Source organism: Piliocolobus tephrosceles, chromosome 6 (assembly GCF_002776525.5).
Source record: "Piliocolobus tephrosceles isolate RC106 chromosome 6, ASM277652v3, whole genome shotgun sequence".
In the NCBI taxonomy this organism is placed as follows: Eukaryota; Metazoa; Chordata; class Mammalia; order Primates; family Cercopithecidae; genus Piliocolobus; species Piliocolobus tephrosceles.
In genome coordinates, this window is record NC_045439.1 from 55,660,784 (window position 1) to 55,687,304 (window position 26,521).

The 26,521-nt window shown below is 39.3% G+C and overlaps 1 protein-coding gene across 3 annotated transcripts in view; it reads right to left on the reverse strand.

The window, feature by feature from the left end:
* Window positions 1-26,120, reverse strand: part of FRMD6 (FERM domain containing 6) — an 80,942-nt gene extending 54,822 nt beyond the window's left edge. For 2 of the 3 annotated variants that reach the window (XM_023222643.1, XM_023222642.1), the window contains exon 1: window positions 25,981-26,120. The gene's annotated coding sequence lies outside the window, so the exon portion shown is untranslated. Of the gene's footprint in view, window positions 1-19,873; window positions 19,950-25,980 lie in introns of all 3 variants that reach the window. The other variant, XM_026455342.1, reaches the window with a different exon arrangement.
* Between the last annotated feature and the right edge of the window lie 401 nt (window positions 26,121-26,521).

Consider the following 26,521-nt stretch of genomic DNA (forward strand, 5'->3'; position numbering starts at 1 on the left):
AACATTAAGAAAAAAAGTAACAGAAGAATACATATGATAGATTCTATTTCTACGAATAGGAAGTTCATATGTTCACATATCAGGTTCAAAAAGAAACCAAAAAGGAAAGTTCAAAAATAAGCAAAACTAATGAATGATTCATTTAGGGATGCATATATATGTGTGATAAGACTGTGAAGAAAGGCAAAGGTACGATTAACTTCAAAATTATAATGTGGGGGAGGCTGGAGGTAGGAGGAGATATATTCAGAAAAGAGCAGAGAACTTCGAAGGTTCTAGAGAAATTTTTTTTCATAAACTTGGTAGTGAATACAATGGTGTTCTTTCATCACTATATTGTTTAAAATGTACAGATATCACAAACACTCTTCTATGTGTACATTTCACAACTCTGTAAAGCATGTCAGAAGGACTGAGGTTGAAAATGCTGGGAATAATCACATTCCGATAATTTAATTTTAAAAAGATACATAAGGCAGGACAAGTATGAAATGCTGCTGTAACTGCCTGCTACATTTCACATAAGATGAATCCATTACGGATCCTATGCAGAGTTTGCCATGTAACTACCATGTACCATGTACTTATAAAATGTTATTTCACTTACTACATGATTTGTTTTCAGGGATCTGAAACTAAGAAAAGCCTTAGAGCTCCTAGAATTGTTAATGAATTCTTGTAATTTTTATAATCTAGTGACAGGTATAAAATAATTTCTGAGTTTCTATCTATTCCTAACTGGAAACAAATGTAACAAAGGGCAATCAAATGAAAAATTTATCACTGTATCAGATTTTAGAGAGGACTTCATCCAACCTTTTAAGTTGATAGGTTAAGAAACTGGCACTTGGAGAGAATGTACTGGCCAAGATGAGAGTCAGCTGTAGGACCCTGGTGTGCTTTTCCTTAATGGGATTTTTCTTCCTAAATTATATTCCAAAACTCCCAAGGGTAAAAAACAATTTAGCTTAGTATCTTTTCAGAAAGTTCGTATTTTATATTTTTAAATAGAAAGTTAAGAAGCATGCTAAAATAATTTACTAAATTAAACATACCCAAATGCTAATAAAACCTGCCTTTTACCTCGATATCTTTCATTGTATGTGAAAAATTTTATGAAGCCAGAAAAGGGTTTTTGAGATTCTAGATTTAATTTTTACCCTACATAAATTATGTGGCTAAGATTATGTTGTTACCCAGATACACTCAAAGCAGCAGCATTTGCTGTGGGGACACCCACAGACACACACACACACACACACACACACACACACAGTACGTGTGCAGAATGATGCAAAGTGAGGCTCCAAGGCCAGGTACTCTTTAAAGTAAAGAAGATCAAAAGCGCAATCTACAGACTTCAAAGTAAAAGATTTCTCTGGACAATCTAGCAAGACTTTCTACTGCTACAAAAGTCCTTATTTAACACCCCCTTGAGTTGTTTTGCAGTGATTACACTAGTTGGAGACAAGTTGCTAAATAAACTTACAAAGACAAAACATTATACAGTTTTAAAAGCCCTTAAGAGAAATGATAAAAATGTTTCTTTTATATATGGCTTTATTATAGTTTCACAACATATTTACCATTGTCATTTGCATGTACAGATTCTGTCTCCAACACATTAAAAGAGACTTCTATCCTAACAAGGCCTTCTATTAATCAAATATCTACAGTTCCCCTGGGGAGTCATCAAATCTTTAGCCAATGTGCTCTAAGGAGACCAAGGTGCCTTCTGTTATTCCAGAGAAATATGGATCCAAGACTGCTAAGGTAGCTGTTGGGAACCTAACTGGGAGCTAGGGATGGCTGTATCCTTTATGCTTCTCCCAGGGGAATCTTCAATCAGAAGCTGGCCTCTTCTACTGTCACCCAGTGTTTCATTCTCCTAGCTCACTTCTAGAAAATAACTACCATTAATTTGGCAGTTACACCAAAATCTCATTTTCAATGGTACTTACCTATCTAGTAACACTCTATTTCCCATATGCCAATTCACAGGCGTTATTTCTGTAACTCTTCTCAACTAGAGTTTTGAAATAAGATACAAACCAAGGTCAATTCAATTATCATCCGTCTATTCTAAAAAAAATAGAAATAAAGCCACTTAACAGTGAACCTCTGGTCTCTCTGGTGTGTGAAGTCAACAAAAAGCAGGAGTGAGTCACTGAAGAGCCCAGTCCAGTCACCTCCATTTGACCTACCTATTCACTGGATCATCCGGTTTTTCGGTGTGCGTCCCCCTCCATATTACCAAAAGAGAACATTCCTTCTTACAGTAATCATCCTCTGATGTTTTGAGAGAGACTTAAAGCATGCTTTTTAAAGGGTGTGGGGGAAGGAAACCAGAATTACACCTTACCCTACACAAATAGGTTTAATCTTCCATGAAAAATGGAACCATACCTCAACCTTGAAGGTTAGAGTTAAAAAAGAAAACCCCAAACCAATCAAACAAACAAAAACCAGAAACCATCCTACCGCTGCTCAGCACTGCTTTTTCATATGGCTCTAAACATACTGGAAAGGCAGAAGTACTGAGACTGACCCATAAACATCTATCCTGGAGAAACTCAAGGAGCAGACTATTCCAAGTCAACAGGCATGGCAGGATCACTGCTCAACACCAATGGCTCATCGTTACCTTTTACTCCCTCAATCCTACCCTAGAAAAGACTATTGCCTACAATTAACTGCCTTGGAATCACCTTATCTCTGACCCACAGGCAAAATCATTCAAATATTTAAACAGCACTCATTGAGAGGAGTGCCTATATTCCTTCATGATTTTCACGTTTGGAAGAATGAATTAAGAAAACATGGTATTGCTCCTTGTAGTGGGCTTTCTAGGAAAAGTTGGATTCTTTTTTTTTTCAGATATAAGATTTGCAAAGTTGTAAATTATCTATTGGCTTTTTACCTTCAGTACAAGTTTCAACAACCAGGAGACAAAATCCTGAAACTCCCTCTAATGACTCTTTCTTTCAAAAGCATCTTCCAATTGAAAGTCGTCTGTCCAGGATTTGGAAATTATTTTCTCCAAAAGTAAAAGTCGTCATGATATTTTCTAAGCTTCCATGTATAATAACTGAAAACTGTAGCTGAGGTCTAAGTTATACACTTTAGTGAATAAAGTCATTAAAAGCAAAGATTCTGATAAAAAAAAAATACTTCCTTTCAGACTCAATGCACCACAAACTCTGGACAATCTACAAACTTTCACTGGCAAGTGATTACTTTCAGGGACCATTCCTCAGAACGAGTATAAAAAGCACCATATTCCACATATAATTATGCAAAAAACACCTCTGTACTTTTTTTCCCCTTCACATTTTTCAAAGCATTTCTTCCAGTTTTGGGGAGTTTTTAAAAATAACCTGTTACATCCAGGAACTTTCAGTTCTTGGCCATTAAATATGAATTGCTGCAGGAATTGTCCTCTGCCATAAACAACTAGAAAAGTGGATAAAACACATCAAATGGTTTTTAGACACTGAAGGAGAACAAACTAGGTAAGCCTAATGATTCCCCAAACTTAATGACTGGAGGCAGTTTTGGTCCACAGTGAGGAAAGGAATCCAAACAGAACTGAGAAGATTCCCTCAATTGAGAAGATAAAGAGGAAAGTTTGGGAGGCAGAGGCAGCTAGAATTTGGGGGCCAGCACAGAATCCCAAAGAAGAAGTAGGGGAACCCAGAGAGAGGTCCAAAGATCTTCAGAGAGGTTCCCTTGATACACTGGCTAACTATTGATCCCTGCTTACGTGGAAAAAAAACTCCACAAGGCAGAGGAAAGAATCTTCCACAAGCAATAGGTCAAACAATTCCTAAAGCTTACACAGAGCTGGGCATAGTTCTCATCCCACTAGCAAGAGGAGAAATCCTGTAGTATCTACGCCATCAGACGGGTTAGTCTGAAGGACATCACCTCAGTAGGGCAAGTAAAGCTTTAGTCTGAAGGCTGCCCTGAACCAACTCTAAAGAAGGTTAAAAGCAAGCCTCAAAAGGATCAAAGTGGGCCCAAGTAACTTACCCACACGGTGAATAAAGTCCAGACTTTTTAAACCCCACGTAACTTACTTACATGCTAGAATAAGGTCCAAACTCTTTAATGCCCAAGTAACTTATCTACACTTATCCTCCATGAAAAATGGAACCCAATTTATGGGTTCATTCATCCTTCTAGAATGAAGCCCAAACTGTCAAAATGTAGCACCCAATAATATTATGAATAATTTTACAATAAATTCAAAAACATAGATAAAATAGATAAATCTGTTAAAAGACACACCTCCAAAGCTCATTGTAAACGAAACAGATAACCTGAATAGCCCTATATGAGGGGACTTCAAAAAGTTCATGGAAAAAATGGAATCAAAAGATAAAAATAAAGAATATAAGCTTTATTTCTCAACATAAGCTCCAAAAGGTCAAGACATTTTTATAAGTAATGATACCAGCCACTTAGTGCACGCATCCTAAAGAACTGAGGGTCCTGGGAATTTAACCATGTCAATGCAGTCTTTTCACATTATTAACTGAAGAAAAATGGGTGCCCTTTGAAGATTTTTAAGATTAGGAAACAAAAAGAAATCAGAAGGAGCCAAATCAGGACTGTAGAGTGAATGCCTAATGACTTCCCATCAAAACTCTCCCCAAATTGTCCTTGTGTGAAGAGAGGAACTGAGCAGGAGCATTGTTGTGGTGGAGAAACTCTCCAGAGAAGTTTTCCCAGGCATTTTTCTGCTAAAGATTCGACTAACTTTCTCAAAAGACTCATAATAAGCAGATGTTACAATTATTTGGCTCCCCAGACAGTCATCAAGCAAAATGCCTTGAATATCCCAAAAAACTGTTGCCCTGACCTTTGCTTTGATTGGACCACTTCCACCTCTTGGTAGCCAATGCTTTGATAGTGCTTTGTCTTCAGGATTATACTGGTAAAGCCCTGTTTCATCTCTTGTTACAATTCTTTCAAGAAATGCTTCAGGATCTTCATCCCATTTCCTTAAAATTTCCAATGAATGTTCTGTTCCTGTCTGTAGCTGATCTGGGCACAATGGTTTTGCCACCCATCTAGTGGAAAGTTTGCTCGACTTAAATTTTTCAGTTACAATTGTGTAAGCTCAATCAACTGAGATTCTACAGTGTTGGCTATTGTTTCTGCTGTTAATTATTGGTCTTCTTCAATTAGGGCATGAACAAGATGAATTTTTTCCCTCACAAATTGGTGTGAATGGTCTGCCCCTGCAGGCTTCATCTTTAACATTTGCTCCTCTCTTCTTAAAACAAGTAAGTTATCCACTTGTAAACTGCTGATTTCTTTGGGTCACTGTCTCCATAAACTTTTTGTAAAGCACCAATGATTTCACTATTCTTCCACCCAAGCTTCACCACAAATTTGATGTTTACTCTTGCCTCAATTTCAGCAGAATTCATGTTGCTCTGAGAGGGGTTCTTTTCAAACTGCTGCCTTACCCTTTTTAGTGCCTCAAACTAGATCCTATTCAGGTATCTTATAACATGTTAGTATGAGTTTATTTCGGTGCAAAACCATTCTGAAATCCATGCATAATATGCATATGTGAACTTTCTGAAGATCCCTCAGTTATTAAATGAACTGAATTTTTAGTTAAAAATTTTATGACAAAGAAAATTGTAGGCTCAGATGGCATCACTGGTAAACTCTATGAATATTCAAATAAAAAATTAATACCAATTCTACACAAGCTTTTCCAGAAAACCAAAGAAAGGGGAATATTTCCCAACTCTTTCTATAAGGCCATCATTTCCCAAACTAGGTGACATTATAAGAAAATTTTTTAAATGACCAATATCCCTCATGAACATAACACGAGATTCCTAATAAAATTTGGTATACTGAATTCAGCAATATATACCAAAAGGATAACATATGACGACCACGTTGGGTTTGTCCCAGGAAGGCAAGATTGGTTTGATATTCAAAAATCAATGTTACTCACCATAACAGATGGAAAAATGAAATTATATGATCATTTCAATAGATGTAGAAAAACAGCTGATAAAATTTAACATATGTTCATGATAAAACATACAAACCACCGGGTGCAGGGGCTGACACCTGTAATCCCACCACTCTGGGAGGCCAAGGCAGGTGGATCACCTGAGGTCAGGAGTTGGAGACCAGCCTGGTCAACATGACGAAACCCCATCTCTACTAAAAATACAAAAAATTACCTGGGAGTGGTGGCAGGCACCTGTAATCCCAGCTACTTGTGAAGCTGAGGCAGGAGAATTGCTTGAACCCAGGAGGTGGAGGTTGCAGTGAGCCAAGATGGTGCCAATGCACTCCAGCCTGGGTGACAGAGTGAGACTATCAAAAAAAAAAAAAAAAAAAACAAACAAACGAAAAAACATATACAAACCCTCAGCAAACCAGTAATAGAAGGGAACGTCCTCCATCTGGTAAATCATATGTATGAAAAATCTATAGCTAATATTACACAAATGGTGAAAGATGGAATGTTTTTCTCTGCTAAGACTGGAAACAGGCAAAGATGTCTGCTTTCACTATCCATTTTCAACATGCTATTGAGCTCCTCTACAGAGCAATAAGACAAGAAAAGGCATCCAGACTAGAAAGGAAGAAGTAAAACTATCTGTATTTGCAGACATGATTGTCAATGTAGAAAATCTTAAGACATGTCTAAAAAACCTATTATTAAGTTTATGAAGGTCCAAAACAGAAGGTCAATACACCAAAAACAATCAGTTTTATTTCTAAATACTATCCAATGATTGGAAATTGAAATTTAAAATATCATTTATAGCAGCATCAAAAATACTAAATATTTAGTGATAAATTTAACAAAGTGTAAGACAAATACAATGAAAAACAATATTTCTTAGAGAAAGTTAAAAAAAAGAAGAAAACCTAACTAATCAGCTGTGGTGGCTCACGCCTGTAATCCCAGCACTTTGGGAGGCTGAGGCGGGTGGATCATGAGGTCAGGAGTTCGAGACCAGCCTGACCAACGTGGTGAAACCCCATCTCTACTAAAAATACAAAAATTAGCCAGGCGTGGTGGTGTGTGCCTGTAACCCCAGCTACCCAGGAGGCTGAGGCAGGAGACTCACTTGAACCCAGGAAGTGGAGGCTGCAGTGAGCTGAGATTGCACCACTGCACTCCAGCCTAGGTGACAGAGTGAGACTCCATCTCAAAAACCAAAACACAAACAAAAACCCATAACTAAATATATAAAAATGTACAACAGGAAGACTCAATATTGTTAAGGTATCAATTCTCCCATAACTAATCTATATGTTCAATGCAACTACAACCAAAGTTCAATTAGTGTTAAACATGAGTACACATAAAAACTGAAGAAATCCAAAGCTAGTTAATAGTACTGTAGCAATGTCACTTTCCTGGTTTTGAAAACAGACTACAGTTGATTATCATTGGGAGACTCTCTACACTATTTTTGCAACTTCTTGTGAGTCTAAAATTACTTCAAGCCAGGTGCGGTGGCTCATGCCTTTAATCTCAGCACTCCGGGAGACTAAGGTGGGAGAAGCACTTGAGGCCAGCCTAGGCAACATAGTAAGACTCCCATCTCCACAAAAAAATAAAAAACAAAAAATTAGCTATATGTGGTAGTATATGCCAGTGGTCCCAGCTACTTAGGAGGCTGAGGCAGAGGACTGCTTGAGCCCAGGAGGTCAAGGCTGTAGTGAGCCATGATCATGCCACTGCACTCTAGTCTTGGCAAGAGAGTGAGACCTGTCTCTAAAAAAACTAAAATTAAATTAAATTACCTCAAAATAAAGTTTTTAAAAATCCCAGGAATTTTTTTTTTTTTTTTTTTTTTTTTTTTTTTTTTGGTAAACATCCACAATCTGATTCCAATCTACTTCAGCCCTTATACAGAAATTACAGGTCCAAATTGAAAAGCTAAAACTCTAAAAGTCATAGAAAACTTACAAAGAAAGATCCTTGTTGCCCTGGTGTTCTTAGGGCATTAAAAACATGAACCACAAAAATTTTGCTTTTTAATTCTGCTCTTTGAAAGTCACTTAAAAAATGACAAAGAAATCATCAGAACAGAAAATACATTTTTAAAACATATCTGGAAAAATAAAAACCATATCTGATTAAAGACTTAAATTGAAAAATATATAAATACTACAACTCAAGAACAAAGCAACTCTTAAAAATACGGCCAAAAAAGTTAAACAGTCACTTCACCAAAGATACACAAATGGCAAATAAGCACTTGAAATGATATTATTAGTCATTAGGAATTAGGATTTAGACATTAGGAATTAGAATTAGACATTATTAGTCATTAGGAAAATGCAAATAAAAATCTAAGTCAGATACCACTACACAACTGCTAGAACGGTTAAAGTTAAAAACACTGACAATACCAAATCTTAGTGAGAATCTGGAGCAACCAGAACTCTCAGGGCAACTAGAACTCTCAGACATGGCTGGTGAGAATGTTAAATGATACAGCCACTTTGAAAACAAATTTGACAATTTTCTTGTAAATATTCACTTACCATACAACTCAGAAATGAAAACTTATGTCCCAAGATTTATATACCACATAAATGCTTATAGTAACTTCATTATAATAGCTCCAAACTAGAAACAATCCAAATATCCACAAACAGGTAAATGAATAAGCAAACTGTGACAACTGAATACCACCCAACAATAAAAAGGAACTACTGATATGTGCAACAAAATGGATGAATACATCATGCTAAAGTGAAACATGCCAGATGCAAAAGCATCTAGAGTGGCAGGGGAGGAGACTGACTAAAAAGGAGCTGTAGAAAACTTTTTGACTTGACAAAAATGCTCTGTATCTTGACCGCAGTGCTGATTACATGATGATATATACATTTGTCAAAATTCATCAAATTATTTACTTAAAATTTGTTTATTTTTATTGTATATGATTAATCATTTAAAAAGCTGATTTGGGGCAGGCGTGGTGGCTTATGCCTGTAATCCCAGCACTTTGGGAGGCTGAAGTGGGTAGATCACTTGAGGTCAGGAGTTCGAGAAATGCCTAGCTAACATGGTGAAACCCTGTGTCTGCTAAAAAATACAAAAATTAGCTGGGTGGTGCATGCCTGTAGTCCCAGCTACTCAGGAGGCTGAGGCAAGAGAATCACTTGAGCCTGGGAGGCGGAGGTTGCAGAGAGCCGAGATTGTGGCACTGCACTCTAGCCTGGGTGACAAAGGGAGACTCAGTCTCAAAACAACAATAACAAAAATACACCAGCATTATTTCATTCGAGCTTCACAGCCTCCTGCATTCTAACTTAAACACTTTAAGTTCTGGGCTGGGCACGGTGGCTCACGCCTGTAATCCTAGCACTTTGGGAGGCTAAGGCGGGCAGATCACTTGAGGCCAGGGGTTCAAGACCAGCCTGGCCATCATGATGAAACCCTGTCTCTACTAAAAATACAAAAATTAGCCAAGCATGGTAGTGAATGCCTGTAATCTCAGCTACTCAGAAGCTGAGGCAGGAGAATCACTTGAATCCAGGAGGCGGAGGTTGCAGTGAGCTGAAATTGTGCAACTGCACTCCAGCCTGGGTAAAGGAGTAAGAAGACTCTGTCTCAATAAATAAATAAATAAATAACTTCTAAAGAGTAAATCAAGCAACTGTCCTTAGTATCTTACCCTTAAATGTATAATGTGTAATCATTTCAAAACACCTTTCTTTTCACTTCCCTTTTCTAACCAGTTCTATAAATTAATAGAGGATTTGTCAGGTTAACAGCTGCTCTGAACAAATGACTGATAATGTGAATTACCTATAATACACTGATTAAAAATTTCCTGAAAATTTACTCATCAGCAACATGAGCCTAGTTCAAGAATATGTAAGGCAGTAATTAAAGGAAATGTTGTTTTATAAGTTAAATAACTTCAATTAGCTTTCCCTGCTAGGTTTTACTCTACAACTTATATTTCATGAAAATTTATCTTTACTTTTTTTAGGCACCTGTAGAAACAAATAATTTAGTCAATTACAAATCATTAGCTCTCAACATCCTCTCCCACAGATTTAAAATGAATGAGGGTTCAGAAAATGAGTACTTGAGTTTTAAAAGATTTTATTTTTAAGATTTAATTAGAATTTATTTTAAATTCTAGATGAGACAATATTTATTAAAAACTGTTCCTGATTTTAATTTCCTTAAATATCCTTAATATTATACTTGAAAATCTTAGGTTTCTTTGAACATCTTAGGTTTCCTTAAACATATCAATTTTTCTGAATCTCCTTCTATAATTGTAAGTAACGTGAGTTCCTCAAAAGAGATTTCTGAAATGGCACCACTGCAGCTGACCTTTGTTTCAGTGTGTCACTAAACTATGCAAAAAATTAACTTTACCACTATATTTAGATGGGTTAAGTATAGAATTCTATTTTCTTTGGAAGAAAATACATAAAACATTTCTGATTGTTGTGATAAAACATACGCAACCACACAAAATTCCACTCTATATTTTGGGTCACACATGTCAATAAATATACTGCCGAGTTTTTTGCAGGATACCATATTACTTCACTCTTCCAAGCAATAAAGTATTAATTTTTCAGTTATGGGCTTGCAGTATTAAATAAAGGTGCTATCCACTAGTAACTGTTGGGGGATTACTAATTTTATTTTTTATATCCTATTTCTGAAAGCCATGAGAAAATTCCTCATTACAAATACCTTTGAAATAATTATAGTTTCATAAAATAAAAGTTGTTTTGTAAGCTATTCATATCTGAATTTTTTTTTTGAGACAGGATCTTGCTCTGTCACCCAGGCTAGACAGGCTGGAGTGCAATGGCATGATCACAGCTCACTGCAACCATGACGTTCCAGGCTCAAGCAATCCTCCCGCCTCAATCTCCAGAGTGCTGGGACCACAGGCATGCATCACCAAACCCAACTAACTTTTGTATTGTTTGCAGAGACAGAGTTTCATCACGTTGCCCAAGCTGGTCTCAAACTTCAGGGCCCCAGCAACGTGCTTGCCTCAGCCTCCCAAAGTGTTGGGAACACAAGTGTGGGCCACTGTGCCAGGCTAATATCTGAAATTTTTAGCCCAATTTCCCATTTGTCCTTTGTTTACTTATTTAAACAGAGTTCAACTCAGGTACCAAACAATAAATTCTAGAGCTATAAATCATAATTTTGTTTATCACTAATGCAATGACAACAGCCAAGTTAAGTCCTCAGGGAAAAAACTTTTTAACTATTATTTTGTTACAAAATTACCTTTTTATTTGTTTGTAAGGTTAAATTTCTACATTCCAATTACTTCACAAACTGCCATGGAATACGTATGAGAAAGTTAAGGAATTCAGAATTCAGTCCTGTTACAATCCCCACTTCAGTCCCCACTCTTAGACCAGATCAGATTGCCCTAAAGTCTCACAGCACCTCTACTTCTTAGTAACACTTTTTGAAATTAAGTCATTATGTACTCCATTATTTAAATCTGCCATTCCTGCTAAAAAGTGAAAGCTTCAAAAGGGAAAGTACCACAGTAGACATACTATTTACCAATCGAATAAAAAGATAAGACATTTAAAACAGTATTAGTCATTAGGAAGAAGCATATCTAAAATAATAAAATGGCACATAGTAATGAGCCATTCATCTGGAAGCATCATCCATCTATGTAACAGAACTAGGGAAATGGCAATAAATGAGGTGCTTAGTGAATTAATACTCAAATGGATTATATAAATGTTATTACAAAGCTACAAAGGAAATGGCATAGTAAATTAAGAAAGCACTATGTGAGGAAGTAGATTTCACATAAGATTTTGATTACATTCTACTTCTTCTATAAGTATCACTATAATCATAGATTATCACCCACTGGAAGTTAAATCTAACAATAGAGTATTAGTCCATCTTCACGCTGCTGATAAAGACATACCTGAGACTGGGCAATTTACAAAAGGAAGAGGTTTATTGGACTTACAGTTCCACGTGGCTGGTGAGGCTTCACAATCATGGCAGAAAGTGAAAGGCACAACTCACATGGCGGCAGACAAGAGAAGAGAGCTTGTGCAGGGAAACTACCATTTTTAAAACCACTAGATCTTGTGAGACTTATTCATTATCACGAGAACAGCACGGGAAAGACACGCTGCCATGATTCAATTACCACCCACTAAGTTCCTCCCACAACACATGGGGACTGTTGGAGTTACATTCAAGATGAGATTTGGGTGGGGACACAGCCAAACCATAGCAAACAGTTAACCTAGAAAATTTAAAATAAATTTGCTAGGTGTTAGTAAATTAAATAATCATTGTCTTCAAGAAATTAGTATAGCTGGGGAGCTAGAAATGTGCTAGGTTCCAATGATGTGATACAGGCAATATGCAGCTCAGATGCAGCGGAAGGAGAAGCCAGAAGCAGAAACATGAGGTAGACGAAGTGTGTATGCATTAGACACGTCAATGGGAAGAACAATTTGGCTAGATTTAAGGAACTTTGAGAAAAAAAAAGTATCTAAACACAAGGTTAGCAAACTCACATGCCTACCAGGGCAGGAGCAAAGAGGTGAAGCCTGCAGGATGAAAAATGCCTACAGTGTCTTGGCCCCAATGTTGGGGACAAGAGAGTCTCTGCCAGGGACAGTGGGAGACTGCAGAGCACACACCCTGTATAAAGGGGGAAGCTGTTATGTTGCTACAACAGACCTTGCCAGGCCTTCAAATTTTTCTAGAGAAGGTATGAAACTCAATTTTTTTTAATGTAAAATTGTCTATTTTTAAATGTTGGCAAATAACTGTGTTAAAAGCCAAAACATGTCTGCAGCCAAACTTGGTGGTGGGCCACAGGCTTGCAACTCTGGTTGGCATGATGAATTCCACCCTAAGAGGTGTGGACTTTATTCTGTAGTCACTAACAAGTGACATAACATTTATTTCAAAACTTGCTCAGTTTTATACCTCTGCATACTCCAGTATCTACAATGTAAAAGCCTTAGCACTGGGAAATTACTTCACATTGGCCTGGTGTATTTCGGTTACAAGCCAATTATATTCTAACTAACTGTACTGTAACTTAACTAACTGTAGAGTAACTTACAAGTTTCAGCTGAAAAAACATTCAAAATGATACTAATAAAACAGTGCTGGCAAACCAGTACCTAAGAGAATGCTGACATTATATGCATATACCACAACCCACTAGAAACACACATATAATCACCAGAGCTCCACTTCTCAAAAACCTTGTGCCCTAATCCACTGCAAAGGAAAGTCTTTGCCCTTTCCAGCGTTTTCTAAATTAGCAACTTTCTAAAGACTAATACTACACTTCGGTATTACCAAACACTAAAATATATGTAACTAAGTTTTCATTCTACCAATCACTCTAAGCTTTTAACTATCCAAAAACAATACTTATGCATTAAAGGCCTATGTGTTAGCATTTTAATAAGCTTAGAGAAAGAAAAGATAATTAGTATCAGACACTTGTTGATTCATTTTGATGACAGTATTACAGACAGCAAAATTCAAAGGTAGTTCCCAGAAAATTCTTGGTGTATAATTATAAAATACAGGACTATGAAAATTGCTTCATCACATGCTTTGAAATAATACTTCCTGATGAAAGTCATCAACAAGGTATTTAAAATTTTAAAGCAGCAATTTTTCTATTACTCAATTTGCTCTGGCTCGTGGGATTCACTAACCCGGGCCATTTACTCTGTGAATGATGGCTTCCAGGCCAGTGGGGCACTATGCTGTGTGGCCTAGTCAGACCAAACCTGTCACCATTGCTGAAAAAGAAGCCAAGTCAAAGCACATGTCTCACCTTTCATGTAAAAGGACTGCTATGGTTTGAATAAGCCCGCCAAAGTTCATGTGTTGGAAACTTAATCCCCAGTGCAATAGCACTGGGAGGTGGGGTCTAACAACAGGTGACTGAGTCATGAAGGTCAAGTCCTCATGAGTGGATTAATGTAGTTATCACAAGAGCAGGTTGTTATAAAAACCAGTCCGGCCCCTTGTGCTTTCTGTCTTGCCCTTGCTTCTGCATTCCACCATGGGATGACCTGGGCCAGATGCTGGTGCTGTGCTCTTGGACTTCAGGGCCCTCAAACCATAAGCTGAATGAACTTCCTTTTTCTAAAGTGTAACTTTTATTTTAAATTCAAGGATATGAGTACAGGTTTGTCATATAGACAAACTTGTGTCATGGGGGTTTGCTGTACAGATTATTTTGTCATCCAGGTATTAAGCCTAGTACCCATTAGTTATTTTTCCTGATCCTCTCCCTCCTCCCAACCTCCATCCTCTGTAAGCCCCAGTGTGTGTCCCTTCTGTGGGTCCATGTGTTCTCATCATTAAGCTCCCGCTTATAAGTGAGAACATGCAGTATGCGGTTTTCTGTTTCTGCATTAGTTTGCTGAGGATAATGGCCTCCAGCTCCATCCATGTTACTGCAGAGGACATGATTGCATTTTTTTTTTTATTGCTGCATAGTATTCCATGGTATATATGTACCACATTTTCTTTATCCAGTCTACCACTGATAGGCATTTAGCTTGATTCTATGTCTTTGCTATTGTGAATATTCCTGCAATGAACATATGCATGCATGCATGTGTCTTTATAACAGAATGATTTACATTCCTTTGTGTGTATACCCAGTAATGGGATTGCTGAGTCGAATTGTATTTCTGTTTTTAGGTCTTTGAGGAATCACCACACTGTCTTCCACAATGGTTGAACTAATTTATACTCCCACAAACAGTGTATAAGCATTCCCTTTTCCTCCACAACCTAGCCAGCATCTGTTATTGTTTTTAACATTTTAGTAGCCATTCTGACTGGTGTGAGACGGTAACTCACTGTGGTTTTCATTTGCTTTCTCCAATATCAATGACAAGCTTTTTTCATGATTGTTTGCTGCATGTATGTCTTCTTTTGAAAAGTGTCTGTTCCTGTCATTTGCCCACATTTTAATGGATTTTTTTCTTGTAAATTTAAGTTCCTTATAGATGCTAGATATTAGAACTTTGTCAGATGCACAGTTTGCAAATATTTTCTTCCATTCTGTAGGCTGTCTGTTCACTGTTGACAGTTTCCTTTGCTGTTTACTTTAATTAGATCCCATTTGTCCATTTTTGCCTTTGTTGCAATTGTTTTTGGTGTCTTCATCATTAGATGTTTGCCCATTTTTATGTCCAGAATGGTATTGCCTAGGTTGTCTTCCAGGGTTTTTACAGTTTGGGGCTTTATATTTAAGCTTTTAATCCATTTTGAGTTAATTTTTGTATATGGTATAAGGAGGCGGTCCAATTTCAATCTTCTGTATATGGCTAGCCAGTTATCCCAGCACCATTCAACACATAGGGAATTCTTTCCCCGTTGCTTGTTTTGTCAGGTTTGTCACAAATCAGACATCTGCAGGTGTGTGGCCTTACTTCTGGGCTCTCTGTTCTGTTCCACTGCTCTATGTGTCTGTTTTGGTACCAGTAGCATGCTGTTTTGGTCACCGTAGCTCTAACAGTTTGAAGTTGGGTACCATGATGCCTCCAGCTTTGTTCTTTTTGCTTAGGATTGCCTTGGCTATTCAGACTCTTTTTTAGGTCTCATATGACTTTTTAAATAGTTTTTTTTTTCTAGTTCTGTAAAGAATGTTAATAGTAAACTTCCATTCTTTATGGACAGAATACCCTATGTGTGTTACTCCATTATAGTATCAAAAACAATCTAAGACAAGGATCAATAGGTTGAATTAAAGAACACATCTTTACTAGAAATGAAAAAGTCTTTAAACAAAGTATGAGTATTTTCAAGATACAGTTCTCATCCAAAGACATTTAATAAAGAACTAAAAAACTGCATAGAACGGTTTCTCTATTTCAAAATATACGAACTACAACCTATATACTAGAGCCCTACCAATAATAACTAGGGAAAAGCTCAAAGGCTCCCTAACCCTGACAAAGCCTGCTGAAGATACGCATGGCCTCCAACATTCCCATTTCCAAAGTCCCGCTGCACATCCCATCAGGCATATTAAAATGTACCCACATCCAATATTAAATATTTGTAATATACAAAACTGAATTACAAGTAATAGTTATCTTTCAGAAATTTTTTGTTCTCTTTGAACCCACTCCAATAAGGTTTTCATCCCCACTCCTCCAGTGACACAGCTCTTGTCATCATCACCAATGACTCCCCAGGTTGCTAAATCCAATGAGCAACTCTCAGTCTTCACCCTACTTGACCTCTCAGCAACATGTGAGCTAACTGATCCACTCTTCTGCTGGAGATATTTTCTTTGACTACAGGGACATTTTTCTAATTTTCTTCCTATCCTCTGCTTGCTCCTTCTTAATTTTCTTTTACTGATTCCTCCTTATCAACACAACCTCTAAAAGATGAAGCATCCAGGTTTAGCCCAAGACCAACATCACAATTAGAAAAACAATTCATAGTTCATTCTTCCACTGTGTAGGTCAACAGAGTTAACAGTATCTTCTAGTGATAACATTGTTACTCAAGGAATGGAGACACTTAATTGGGTTCACTATGTTGGAAAAATGTACTTAAAACACTTTCTTGTATTATGTGTGTGATTTCTTCTCTTCTCTACAAACTGTAAATACTGATATGCCCCAAGGCTTGGTCCATAAGCCTCTTTCTCTGACTACACACATTCCCAAGTGACCTCATCCAAATTCTGTTGGCAATTTCCAAATTTGTATCTCCAACCTAGACCTATTCCCTAAATTCCAGATTCCTACAGCAACCAGTGATTCTATTAAAATGCAGATCAAATCATCTCACTCCTCTGCACAAAACCCTGTGATGGCTCCCCATTCCACCCATAGTCAAGCCCTGAATACAGTCCACGCAAGCCAAACATGTACTCTCCAAACATCTCTGACCTTGTCTACTATTCCTTCTCTCCCTGCTCTCAGTGTTCCACCACTGTGGTCTTCTCCCTGTTCCTGGAACACACCAGGCATACTTCCACCTGATGCCTTCACTAGTCCCTCTGCTGGAACACTTCTCCCCCAGCTAGCTCTGTGTGGCTCTCTTCCTCCTTCAAACCCTCTTTTCAGTGAGGTCTACCTTGACTACACTCCTCCAAATCACAAAGTCCATGCCTCCCTTCCCCAGCACTCCTACTGTCCCTTAGCCTGCTCCACTTTTTCTTTTTCCCATCAGGCTTATTACCTTCCAAAATACTATAACACTTATTTTGTTATGCTGATTGCCTCCTAATAGAATTTAAGGTCCATGAAGGCAGAGTTTTGTTTTTTCTTTTTTGTTTTCCCCCTTTATTTTATTCACTGACATCTCTCAGACCTTGATCAGTGCCTGGCATGTACTAGGCATACATTATATTGAATGCATGAATTTAAACATTTAATAATTTTAATTTCATAGTTGTCTTTCAATATTTGAGATTTTTACCAGATCTTGTATATTTCTGTTGCTCCTAGAAAAGCCCCTTTTCTACAGGCTTGAAGGATAGAAAAATCTCAGCCTGACTTCATGATCCAGTGTAAATCCGGTGGCCCCAGGAAGAGTGGGAACATCCCATGTCTGACCATCCTTGATTTTGGACCCTAAAACCAAAGCTCAACTTCACACTCATTTGGAAATATCTAGTATATTTTCACACACATGTATTTTGTTCCCCCAACTAGACATGAAACACATTGGCAGAAATTGCACAAAGTATTCAGCACAGTCCTGAATACTTCATAAAGACATAAAACCTGGTTTTTAATGGACTTAGTGAACATTTTTAGTGTTAAGTTTACTAAGCTCAAGATTTTACACGCACAATCACAACGGGAACTGGGTTATCCGGACTAGGTCTCCTGCCCTTGAATGAACAGATCAGAATGATACAGCGTGAGTCTTCTAGAGGATCCTGTACCGTTTTCAGCTGAGCTTGTACTTAGGCTAGTTAGATGAAAATGTATCTTTCTAAGGTGCTTAACTGTGTCTTTCTTAAGTTTCTTTGAATGAATTGTTTAAAATCTCAAACTCTGGCCCTCATAACAGAAAATCACAAATGGTTCTGACCCACATTATATAAACTGTGCCAATGATTAGGGGGTGGGAATAAAGAACTGCTTTATATCAATAACAGTGGCTTTCTTCAAAAGTACTCACATGAAGCCATGCAGGGAACATGGGCAAAAGACACGGGCCACTCAGCGGTATTCTTTAAGTTTAAAAGAACTTTGCACAACATCAGTCACCGTAAAGAAAATTTTTTAAAGCTGCAGGCCAGCTTTTTTGGCATATGGAAAGAAACAATTATCTAGCAGACAGAAGCTGAAAGACTGAGACGGCTGGAAATTAGAAGAGAATTAGGAAAAATAACTCGATCAATTAGTAATCAGTGCGACAGGCTAGCTGCTCCTACTGCAGCAACACAAACTTCCCAGTATCTGTAACTGAGAAATACTAGGTTTTGTTGCCTGCTTAATGCCGTCAAAAAACAAAGTTAAATCTCATGAAATGCTTATAAATGAAGGCTTGGGAACCTCCCATAAAACTGTAAGTCCTTTTACACATCACTTCTTTTTGTCTTAAGCAGCAATAGCTAACATCACTTAAGACATTTATTATATATCAAAGACCACACCAGTTGTTTTACCTGTACCATTTCACTTAAAAATAAGAATAATCCTGCGGGATAGTTATTATAATTATCTCCCACTTTACTGATGAGGAAAAAGAGGTGTAGAGAGTTAAGTAACTTCCCCAAGGTTACACATGGGAGAATACTGGAGTCTGGATTTGGGCCCCAGGGGACTGATCTCAAAGCCCTCATTCCTATCATTATATTTTACTATCCCTTTTCTATGCTGTCTTCAATATGGATTACTCTATTCTGTAGTAATTTCACTGAGCAACTTGTCAGAGCTGTGGCCCTATGGTCAGCATATTTTTTATTTGTTAACATTACATATGCTAAATTTTTGCTGCGATAAGCAGTATCTTATTCAGGTAGGATATATAAATACTACATACTTATAAAATTCTCTAATTTTACCTTCTCTTCACCTTTTTAGTGAGCCTAAGCTGAAGCTCTGAGTCTTTTCTTAAATAATAAAACTGCCCTTTATTCTTTAGGGAAACATAAAAGAAAATGTATAAATGAATATTTTTCCTTTGCAAGCACTTTGTTTTATCTGTTAGATCTCTCAGTGAAATCATTATCTTATGTTTTACAATAAGTACTTCCTAGAGACTGCCACAGATTTTGGCGTCAGAATTTCACTGCTGCTCTCAGTAGACAAAGACTGGATGTTTCCAGGGATCTTTAAGAAATGATAACTGGATGGGGGTGGAAGGAAGATACAAAAAGAGAGAAAAGAGGGAGAAGCATAAAGGCAGGAGGAGTCCAAAAAATGAATTTTTGAGACCTTTTCTTATGGATGAATTATTCCAAAAATATTGACAAAACAGTCCTTTGAAGTTAGGGTCCATCCTAGATCATTTATGGATTAACAAAAGAGTGAATCAAGAGGGACCTCAAGAGATCTCCTACTTGATACTTATAACCCAAAGTCTCATTAGAAAGCCCTAGAAGTGAGGGAGAGAGAAAACAGGGAAAAGGCAAGCCCCAACAGAGCTCTGTATGGAGGGTAGAGGTACAGCAGGCTGAATGAAGAAAAATTCTGCCTCACTGGGCTACAGATCCATTTCCTCTGGGCAGATCTGAGCCTATCTGAACAGAGCCATAGAACACCTTTGCATGAATCAGAAAAGGGTACCCATCTTCCAGGCAGTGAGCCCCCCGATGGACTCACTGCTTGGACGACATAGAAGGGATGTGGTTTTCAGACCCACCTTGCATGGCAAAACCTGCACAGCTACAGTTGGTAGCCCTGATCTTGCCTTCTCTCTCTCCGACAACCACGTGGCACTAGAGGAGACAAGATTGAGAGTCAGAGTAGCTTGTACTATTGGTGCTGTCATTAGCTGTGAGACTTTGTATAGTCATTCAACCTCTTGAGGCCGCAGTGCCTCCATCTCTGAAAAATGATGTGGCTGGCTAGATGTCACCTAAGACCTCCTTCCTCTTACCAATTGTCAGCTGAAATCTGATAATATCTAGTTGGTATATTCCAAACTATATCCTTAGGATACGGTGACTGAGTCGAACCTTTAAAGTGTTCTTAAGAATGCTTTTTTTCCTCTCACATCTTATTTCTGACGTTACTTTTTTCTTTCAATCTTAAGACCATACTCAGCTTTCAACCCCACAGTGCTCAACATTTTTTAGAGCCATCAAAAGGTCACCTATCATGTACTGTCCTCAAATTACCCAAATATCCACCAACAAAATGGATAAACTGGGCATATTCATTCACAGAAATAACAGAAAAAAGACCTACTGCTACCTACATCAATTTGGATGTATCACATGACATTATGTTGAGCTAAAGATGACCAAAAAATGTATATTTTATTGCATTTAAATGCAGTCCAAGAACAGCTTAAAACTAATCCATGACAGTAAAAGTCAGAATAATAGTTATCCTGGGGACAAGGATGATGACTGTAAAGAGAGGCTGGTAATGTTCTGTTTCTTGATTTGGATGCTAGTTGTCCAGATGTGATCATTTTGTGCTGTACACTTCTGATCTGTGCATTTGTCTGGTTGTGTATAATTCAGCAACAAGTTCAAAGAAATAAAGCTACAGGGACCAAAAAAAAAGTCATCTACTGAAACTGTACACACAAGTGCTACTACCTGTGGGGAGAAAATCAGTCACATTTTATTTAACCCAATCAGAGAGAAAATCATCTGAAAAGCTAAGTGAGAAACTTCATTATATTCCCTAAAGTATGCATCAAGAAATTGCTTCATTTTTTTAAATGATTTCCTCCCTCACATGAAACTGTGGCTATAAATTAATACAAAATATTGTTTTTCTCTCTGTCTTCATATACCAGTGAAACATTATTGCTCAAAGTTGTATAAAACATGTACAAAGATAATGTTGTTGGAAAAAATCTGAAAACACCCCCCAAGAGGATCCATTTGGAACACTGAGAGTCTAAATAGATATTTTTGGTCAGAATTATTCCAATTATCAGCACATTAATGCAATGACTTGGATAATGACCAGATCACTACCTAGTTTCTTGCTGTATCGATTTAACTTAGCTAAGAAGGCCGTACAGGTGGGGAAAGATATTCAAGAAAATGCTATGCTGGCCAGGGGCGGTGGCTTAAGCCTGTAATCTCAGCACTTTGGGAGGCCAAGGAGGGCAAATCATGAGGTCAGGAGTTCGAGCCCAGAGTGGCCAACATGGTGAAACTCCATCTCTACTAAAAATACAAAAATTAGATGGGCATGGTGGTGGGCACCTGTACTCCCAACTACTCAGGAGGCTGAGGCAGGAGAATCGTTTGAACCTGGGAGGCGGAAGTTGCAGTGAGCCAAGATCGCGCCATTGCACTCCAGCCTGGGCGACAGGGCAAGACTCTGTCTCCAAAAAAAAAAAAAAAAAAACCAAAAAGAAAAGAAAATGCTAAGCTACAGACAACTCCAAGGAAGCCCCAGGAAAACACTGCCTTCTCCTGGGACTGTATTTGGTTCATCTGTGAATTTGTTTCAGCACATTTTTCTCTTCTTGACTTGAAGTAATACAATCAGCTGAGAGATCAATGATTTCTTTCCCCTTCTCAGTGTTCTGTAATTCATCTTTGATCAATATGGTATATATACTGCATGACTGTTCCGTTCCATTTGATGTACATAAAAAGTGATCATACACAAACTTGCATCAGAATTACACCACTAAATCACATAAGGTAATGAGAAGCACAGATTGCTTGTTTTTACCTAAAACTTCATAATAACTTCAGCCATTACTGCTGTAGAGCACCCTCTGGTCCCACAGCATGGGAGGTAGACATTAGTAGTTTCCTCAAATATTGGGGGACTAATTATTTGTAGAATCATTGGTACTTAAACAAAAAACGTTTCCGGTCTTTGAAATGGGAAGTGGCTTTTGGAGTGTACGGGATACAGTTATAAGCATCCAGTCCCTGCACATTAAATAATGTACACCAAACTAGTGATTCAACACTAAGACAGGCAGTTTCCAGGATAACTATCAATTAGCAGTCCTATTTCAAGTTGTATACAGACCTTATAGGGCACCTTAATTCTAATCATTCTAATCCTTTTTTCTCAGCTAAAAATACCTTATTCTTTAATCTACACTTCGAAACAGTAAGTTCTCTCTACTTTGGCCTTGTTTTAAATACTTATCCTTCTAACTTTAAGTTTTCCTTGCAATAGAATGTCCAGTATTCTACTTCCTCGTTCCTCTCAATGTATCCCTTTAACTTGTTTCTATTTATTTTTAAAGGCCCGCAAAGCCTCTTCCTCAGGATAATGTGCAACTCAGAAAGCCCTCTTGACTACCCTCTGTATCAAAGTATAACCACAGAGACCAACAATAACATTTTGCCTGTTTGGGTTTTACGGAACATACATTATAAATGAAATTTCACTACTCATAAAACTCCTTCGCTAAATCTTTCCCATTCCCCTCTCCTAACTCTCCATTGTTTTATACACAATCACGACATAAACACACTCCCAAAATGTGTAATGATATAATCATACAAAGACTTCCTAAAAATACATAATTTTAATGTGTGCAACAAACAGCCTTTATAACTCTAGTACTAGGAATACACGTTTAAAAATATACTGACTTTTAAATAAATTGTGTTTGTTGTTCCTCGTTGGGGGTGGGGAGGAGGTAGGGGATCATCAAACAAGGACAGATTGCTATATCTGAAACCACAAACTGTGTTGCAGTAGGATTCTATTGAGGATTGTAAACACACTTAAAACTTTTCTTTTTACTTTCAAAGAAGAAAGTTGAAATTGCAAAAATGAAAGCCAAAACTTCTATGCTTTACCCATAAGGATACACTAACTGAATATCTCCTGTTTTCTCACTTATGAAAGAAATACGCTTTATCTACCAAACTAGGGCATTTATGAGGTTTGTATTAACGAACAGAAAAATGTACAAATGCAAAAAACTTTCTATCCTTTAGAAGACTTAGTATTAAATCGACTTTAGGGAAAGCCCAAGAAATTTCGTTCTCAACTCAGAAAACCACCTAAGGGATAATTTGTGAATGCCATCTGGGATCCAGGCAGTCCCATCAACAAAAGGGAAAACTTGTTGAGATCATCCAAATCTAAAATTCACATACATTTTTACATCTGGACTGAATTAATCTTTTCTTGGTACTGGCTTTCATGTAATAAAATAATTGTTTGCAGGTTTTATTTTTCTTAAAAAAAAAAAAAACCCACAACTTTAGAAATCAAAATGTGCAACATTCAAATCGAAAACTATAAAGAATTTCTTTATCATAAAAGTTAGTTGTGAGACAGGACTCATTTACACTCAACTCTGAACTTGACAGCTTAGTCAAAAACAATTCTGTTTGAAACTTTCATTCCAAGCATCTGCCACAAAAAGCTATGCAGTCTATTACATCATAAGTTCAGAAAGCCAAAAGCTTTATAAGTATAGTTAAATGTGGAAACAAAATCCAAAAACTAGAAAAAAGACCCCCCCCTCCAATTCAGCTAACCTAGTTGAGTAACAATTTTTTTAAGAATTTGTAACTAAAAACTGTTACCTAGCACATTGGCATTTTGCTTTCAAAAGTAGCATCTTCATCCAGGCCCATGCTGTTTTCAGGCGTTTTCCTGTAGAGCCAGGAGCATCATAAATCTCTAAGTTCAAATTATGGACTTAAAACTAGCAGCTTACCCTTGTTGCCCCCAAAAAGAAGATACTGGAAATAGGAAAGATTTCCTGCCCCTTAAAATGTCTTGAGTACTGCAAGAACTGCTGATTACTGTAGCCCATCAGTGTCAGATCTCAGAGATTCTTGCAAGCAACTCAAAGAGGGGAAAATTAGTTCATATTACAGTCAGTCTGCTTTCTGGAGAAGATGTCCTGCAGATAACATGATATTAGATATCCCCTGGGGGATCCTTTTCATCTAATAATCCTACTAAATGTCCACTTTAATACGAAATATGAATCCAATATGTTTACAAACATACTGGGAAAAGTATTCAAATGCCAGCTGTCTCACATTGTGAAGTATTTTCATTTTTAACATAAAACGTTTATTTCTCAAAGCCACACCTGAGAAAATGATTAGGTGCCGTTAAGTTTTATACTACAAAGTACATCAGCAAAGGCATCTGTTTTCCTGCCTCTCTTCTGGTCTTCTCCCCTCCCCCACTCTCCATCCTGCAGGCCATTTGTAGGTCCTGGTTGTTAAAATTTCTACAATAGTCTCATAATGCTCTAAATTCTAAAAAAAAAAAAAAAAAAAAAAAAAAAATTCTCATCCTTTAACACTGCTGAACCTAAATTCATGCACTGCTCTAAGAAGGAAACCCAAAAGTCACAAGCCTCTTTAATGACAGATGTATTACGGAAAATTTTCCCCACAAAGTTTTGATGCTGTGAAATATCAACTCCCTGAAATCACAGAAAGGAAATGACTTACATTCTTGGAAAATGAAGCCACTAGCAGCTTTCTCCAACAGCATTTTCTAAACCCCACACTACACCCTGTGGCAAGAGGGAGTATTTCGTGCAAAAACTAAATTGAAATAGATGCTTATAAAACCAATAAACAAACATTGCCCGGTCCCAGAGAAGAACAGAAGGGAATCATACTCGGAAAGCCCAGCGAGATACTTTTTCTCCACATTCAGAAATGCTGGAGAGCACAGGCTGGAAGTCAGAAGCAACCTGAGAACGCTTGCTGAAGTTTTCCTTCTCTGCTGTGAGCAATGCACAGCTCCTGAGGGAAATATTGGCAAAAGAGATTTTGCTTAAAAAATAAAAATGAAAAGGGTGTTAAGGGGGAAAACGAGCTAATATTTCTTTGGACACTAGCTACACAACTGCACGGCCTAAAAATTTGCCAGCTTTCAACTTTAAAATACGCTTATTTTGACATTTTCCCATCTATTCGTGCCTTTAAAAAAAACGCCCGCACCATTAGGCTATGCTGTCCCAGGACTCGAGGTGTTGTTGTAATCCCTGTAGACTTTACACTTACACGGGTGGACACCAGCTGTCCATACCTGACAGTGCCTGGCCCTTCCGGAGCCGAATCCGGTGGTCCCATTCGCCTGGGGCTCCGCCAGCGCACCGCAAGCTCCTCCAAAAACCCAAATTCTGCAGGCCGCGCCCCCAACTCGTATCTCACCCAGGCCCCAGTCTGGCGCCGATCTGCCCCAGCTCAACCTCCGGCTCCGCCGACTGGGCACTTTCTGGGACTCGGGGCAGACCCTGCGCTCGGGTCCCTTCCCGCAGCCGGGCTGTCTGGCCTCTACGCGCGCACAACAGGCGGCACGGCGCAGCCCCCGGGAGCGCGGGACTCGGATGCCGGTCCCGGCGCCCAGCCACAGCGACACTGACCTGGGCGCCGGGGCCCGCCAGGGAGCTCTGTGATCCGGGGACCTCCGCGATGCAGAGGACCAGGCGCGGCGCACGGAGCCCAGGCGCGTAGTCCGCAGCCGGGACCAGCCTCCCGCCCCAGCCGCTGAAGCGGCCCCGAGCTCCACGCCTCCCCCGCTGCCAGGCTTGGCTGCCCTAGGGCCTCGTCCGCCTGTCCCAGAGTGGGCGAGCTCCGACTCGCGGAAAAGCGACCTTCCCGCCGGTGCCCGACACCCAGAGCTAAGGGAGTGAGAAGAAAACGAAGAAAGAGGCGGAGAGCGGGGCCACTGCCTTCGCTGGGACTCGCGACTTCCAGAAACCCTCCCGAAACCCCATCCCGCCGCCGCCCCGCCGGCAGGGGGCACAGCGGGCGTCCAGGGCGCGGCGGCTGGGCGATGGAGCGAGCGGAGAGGGCCCAGACACCGGGTTCTTGTTCGTACCTCGGAGAAAGTATTGCGCACCAGGCGTTGGGCTCCGTGGTCAGCCCTCTGAGTCTTCCTGCCGGCGCCTAGCCTGCCCCGCTCCTCTCAGCCCCTTGGCCCCGCCAGCCAGAGGAGCACTCCGCGTCCGCCCCGCCCCCCTTCCACGCCTCCCGCCCCGCCCCCTGAAGCACCGCCCCCTGAGACCCCGCCCCCGGCCCGCCCCAACTGGCCGCGGCGACAGCCGAGCCGCGGGAGCTGAGCGCCGAGCTCGCGACTTTACAGGGAGCGCCCGTCCGCCCCGCCCTGGACCCAACCAAGCGTCCCGTGGAGGGGTGCGGCCACTTGGGGGCAGGAGAAAACGGAGTAAGCCACCCTTCTGGGCACCCAGGAAGCGAGGCGAGCCTCAGATGGACGCGGTGGTGTAGACCACGACGATCAGGGCCGTTCCCCGTGCTGTGGAGACGGAGGTGCGAGGGGACCCCGGCGGCTCCCCACCTTCTGGCCGAATGGCCCTCTCCGCCGCCGGCTCGGCTCCCTCGGGGCGCTCCCTCCGGAGCCG